Raw genomic sequence first — 5,705 nt, 5'->3', positions numbered from 1 at the left:
CAGTTTCCATCTGCACCTGGAGCTGACCCTGTGCCGCAGCTCTCTATACCTAGATCCTGCCAAAAGACAGCAGGTCTCCCAGGAGCGCCTACACACCTGAGAGCACAGATAGGACCACCACTTCTGCTCAAATACCTGGCCGAAGAGGAACACTCCCAGAGTCACAAACAATATAAAATATCTTGGTGTGACTCTAACCAAACAATGAAATATCTGTAGGATAAGAACTTCAAGGCTCTGAAGAAAGAAATCAAAGAAGAATTCAGAAAATGGAAAGATCTCCCATGCCCATGGATTGGCATGATTAATTGAGTTAAAATGGCCATCTTGCCAAAAACAATCTATGGATTCAAAATTCCAACTCAATTATTCATAGAGTTAGAGAGAGCAATTTACAAATTCATTTGGAATAGCAAAAAACCCAGGATAATAAAAACTACTCTCAATAATAAAAGAATATCTGGGGAGATCACCATCCCTGATTTCAAGCTGTACTACAGAACAATAGTGATGGAAATTGCATAGTATTGTACAGAGACAGGCAGGTAGATCAATGGAACAGACTTGAAGTCCCAGAAAAGAACCCACATGCCTATGGTCAATTGATCTTTGACAAAGGATCTAAAATCATCCAGTGGAAAAAAAGACAGCATTTTCAACAAATGATGCTGGCNCAACTGGCTGTTAGCATGTAGAAGAATACAAATTGATCCATTCTTACCTCCTAGTACAAAGCTCAAGTTCAAGTGAATCAAGGACCTCCACATAAAGCCAGATACACTGAAACTAATAGAAAAGAAAGTGGGGAAAAGCCTGGAACTCATGGGCACGAGAAAAATTCCCTGAACAGAACACCAATAGCTTATGCTCCAAGATCAAGAATTGAAAAGTCCCAGATGCCAGGACAGCAAGAGCCTCCTTTGACCTCACTGGGATGACATTAGAGGGAGAATCTGTCAAGATCATATCCAGAGGTTAGGCATGGCCCCCCTGGTTGATGGATGGGTTTACCCACTGATCCTCAAAATTCTAACCCAGAATTTCTCCTGTCTAAAGAAATACCAAGACAAAGGGTGGAGCAGAAACCAAAGGAAAAGCCATCCAGAGACTACCTCACCTGGGGATCCATCTGACATACAGACACTAAACAGAGACACTATTGCAGATACCAAGATGTGCTTGCTGACAGGAGCCTGATACAGCTGTCTCCTGAGAGGCTCTGACAAATGTAAAAGTGTATGATCACAGCCAACCACTGGATTGAACACAGGGACTCCAATAGAGTAGTTAGGGGAAGAACTGAAGGAGCTGAAGGGTCCTTACATGGCATCAATGAGAGGGGACACCCTTCGTCCTGTGAAGGCTTGATACCCCAGTGTAGAGGAATGAAAGGGTGGTGAGGCAGGAGTGGGTAGATGACTGAGCACCCTCATAGAAGCTGGGTAAGGTGAGATAGGAAAGGGGGGTTGAAAAAAGGAAACCAGGAACAAGGATAACATTTGAATGTAAATGAATAAAATATACAATTAAAAAAAGAAAGAAAAAAAAAGAAAGAAATCCTTATTCATTGATTAATTCCCTCTGCATAAATCTCATTTTGCTTAATAAACTAATGCCAACCATTTGTAGGTGTTTAATCAATGTCACATAAGCCCCTAGCAGAGATCTCTGCAAGACATACTCTTGAAGATTTGAACTTTTTGGATTCAGCTATCTGCTTCTGTCTGATTCTGAAGATCCTATAGATACATTTGTGGTATCAGACGGAATTCTTTTTTTTTTTTTTTTCTGCTATATCTGTTTCCTTACTTTCAAGAAAGAAGTAGAGCTTGATAGTATTATGCTAACAATGTTGTGTTCTAAAAATCATTTTATTATAGTGAACTCACAAATTAAAATATCACAGAGCTAGAGAAAAAGAGCCTCTCAAACAATTGTTCAGTCCCAAACTATGCTTCTCAGTGAGCATCTTTCCTGGCTACTGTGAGGCTACAATGTACACAATGCTTAAATGTAATCAGATGTGAGTGTGCATATAGAACAACGTTTAGAAAGGAAACCGAGAATCTGTAACATCCATGATGAGGCAGAATATAATTCAGGCAAAAGTACATATGAGATACGAAAAAGACTAGTTTCAACTCAGTATTTTTTCATAATAGATAAGTTTATAAAACTATAATTGATAATGAAAGTATAAAACTTCCCCCAAAATCTATGGTTTCATTCTAATTGTCCTCTTATGGACTAAATATAGAGAAGGAAGTACAGGCAACTAAGGAATGCTCAGAGCAGGAGAAATAATCCTCTCTTGGAATGAGTCATCCCTAAGGGATGAGCCCACTGTTTCGTGATCCAATTGCAAGTAGTCAGCCCTGAAACCCTTTATATGTAAGTAACACTAAGTAGACTAAGCAGGCTGTATTTATATATTTAGGCTATAGATCTACATAAATATAGATAGATATAATTATAGGTATAGATATAGATATTGATAAAGACTGACACAGGCACAGAGATAAAATGTAACAATAATAAGAGGTCACGATTTTGAGAGGAAACAGAGGGAGAGTTGGAGCCATTGGAAAAGGGAAGGACAAGGGGGATTATGTAATTATATTTTAACTTTAAAAGGCTTAAAAAGTTAAAGAATTAATGTGTGCTAAACTATTCTTTTGTTCTTACAACTTTATACAGAATGCCATTTTGCCTATGTCAATCCCTTAGGCATTGGGATTACTTTTTTTGAGACACAGAAAACCTAAGTGATTTTCTAATGTTATACTTGGTAGCAAATGTTGACTTTGAACTAAAGTAATAATCACAAACTGTATATTATACCATTGGATGAAGATAAAAGTGGAAAGATGAAAAAGGAAGGCATCACACTCAAAAATTAGGTTGACAAAATCATTTAATTCATTGTACACTTAGCTTCTCTGCAGCGACATTCAAACCGAGTTTATTCAAAGAAAGTATATGTGGCATTAATTGGCTTGAAGTGATGTATCTAGAGCATGTTGTGTGACTTATTGTAGAAGCTTCCTTTTGTTGTGCTAGCCAATGAGTTTATTTAAGCTCTCTTTGGTAATCCACCATATGAAGAGATTCAATCGTTAATGCATTAAAGAGCTCTTAGCAGGATAATTGTTTCTGAGGAGCCTATTGAGAATTTGAGAGACTCAATAGGGATTTTTCTAAAAGCCTGCTTTGAACTGCCCGCTGGCTGGACCCATGAGACAGACCAAGTTGGAGAGAACAGGATTAAATGTCAGAAGAAGCAGTGTGTGTGCTATAGCTGAAAAACGAGGAGGGGGGAAGTTAGACTTCAAGTTGCCAGCTCTACTGCTCCGTTGTCTGAATCCTTTTCAGGTGGAGCACAAACAGTGAATGTGTCCTATCGTAAGCGAGGGGAAGGAGGCGTGTATCAGCCACATCTAGCTGCCATGCAGCACTTATGACCCAGGCACATAGTCCCCAGAATCTATCACAGGAGCAACCAATGATCTGTGTCTACTCAGCAAGATAATGAGCCTATCATATAAGCCCCTAACAGACATTATGCCCTTGACCTCTGCCAACTGTAAATATGATCATAAATCATCCGAGTTTTAAATTCTATATTGCTTCCTTACTGAGTGTGTTTACAATTATAATGCTCCATAATGAATTTCTGTGATTTAACTCCTACAAGAGATAAAGACCTGTCCCTGCTCGAAGTCTATTTCACATTTACAGATATTGAAGTTGATTGAGCGCTAGCTATCCTGATGCCTTGAGCTGATTATGACTCTCCTCTCACCACGGCACCTTAGCAAGTCATTTTCTACTTCCAAATTTTCTACCCCTTTTTCTGTGTACTTCTTTATCTCAGGATTCTGAATATAGGGTTTCCAAGTTCATGTTGTAGTAGTGATAATCTAAATGATATCATTGATTTCTTAACTTTTTATTATATATATATATATATATATATATATATATATACATATATATATGTGTGTATGTGTGTGTGTGTGTGATTTGCTTATATGTATGTAAATATGCATCATACACATGCCTGGTGCATCAGATCCCCTAGAAATGGGCTTACAGACATTTGTAGCTACTGTAGGGGTGCTTGGAACAGAAACAGGGTCCTGTGTAAGAGCTTCAGATGATCTTCCTGTTGAGTAATCACTCCAGGATTGAGGACCTCCCTAACCCAAGGTCAATAACATTTATGACTGTTAATCAGAGCTCTCAGACAAAAAATTCGTCTCTATTATATATTCAAGGCTGATTATGGGAACTCATAACTGTTCGAAGTTGGATATTGCTGGTCAAGAGGTGAACTTTCTTGGACAGTCTTTAGCCTTAAAAATACCCATTCATTGCATACTCTCTGTGTGACACAACATCCTTGTGACTACTATTTAAACCCTTAGGAATGGACAGACCCTTAGCTTTCACCAACCTAAAAGCTAAGATTGCCAGCATATATCAGCAGCCCATAGCAACTCTGTCACCACTTGGTTGTAACTAGCCAACCTCATATTCCCACCAATTTATTTGAAAAATGTCATGACTTATGATTTTCTTTCTTCTGTTATTATTAAAATTTCATGAAACTATTACTATATTGGAAAATGGTACTTTTTGGAGTATTTGGGGTAGTTTAGATAGTTATCCCAAGCGTTGGTCAATCATATCTGGCTCTACGATAAACAGTTTTCTTCCTTTTGAGGTAAGAGTTAAGGGTTTGTATCAATAGTACCTATCAGGGACTATGGTCAACTGAGTTATTGTTAAAAAAAAAAAAAACTACTCAAGAATTCTAAGTATTTAATTTCTTATATTCTCCAAGAACAAAGTTCAAATCCATCATACATGTTTTTCAGCTGTACTTGGTACTGGTGATAGACATAGGACAAGTCTTCAGGTATTAAAAAGATGTATTTATAACTATAATAAAATCACTTGCTTTTTATACTTGATTGTGGTGTTAGACAAAAATGACAGAGCTGGAGCCCGAAGGAGAGCCATTTTTGCTCCGGTGCACTGCCAGTGAGAGGGCGGCCTGGGGAAGCTACACAGCTTCTGGGAAAGATCCCTTTTCTGGATCCAGTCATTCAGCACCTTTCCCACCCGAGGAGGGTGTCTACCCTGGAGCAGTCTCAAGGCCTGAACCAGTAGGAGGGCCATCTTTGCTCAGGTGCACACCCAGGGAGAGGGCAGCCTGCAGAAGTGACACAGCTTCTGGGAAAGATCCCATTTCTAGCTCCAGTCACTCAGCACCTTTCCCACCCGAGGAGGGGTGTCCACCCTGGAGGAGTCTCAAGGTCTGAGCTGCCAGGAGAGCCATCTTTGCTCCAGTACGCTTAGGCTCCAGTCTTCGCTAGCAAGAGTATGGACCTTAGACACTACACAGCTTCAGGACAGACAGAAGCAACCTAACTTCTGGGACAGAACCTGTTTCAGGCTCCAGACATCTGGGCACCTTCCTCGCCAGAGGAAAAGTGGCCACCTGTGAGGGCTCTGTCTGCCAGAGGGGATGAGAGGGTCATATTGTGTCCAGGGTGCCTCAGTGGCTAGTCTGTGAAGGTGAGTGAATAAACTGCACAGGCAACACATCTTCTGGGACAGGCCCCGTTTTGGGCCTACATTTTCAGCAAGGAGGCAGATCTAAACGCCGTGCCTCTGTGCACCTTCCCTGATAAAGGAGA

This window comes from Mus pahari, chromosome 1 (assembly GCF_900095145.1).
Source record: "Mus pahari chromosome 1, PAHARI_EIJ_v1.1, whole genome shotgun sequence".
NCBI lineage: Eukaryota > Metazoa > Chordata > Mammalia > Rodentia > Muridae > Mus > Mus pahari.
Note: the sequence above shows the minus strand (reverse complement) of the source record.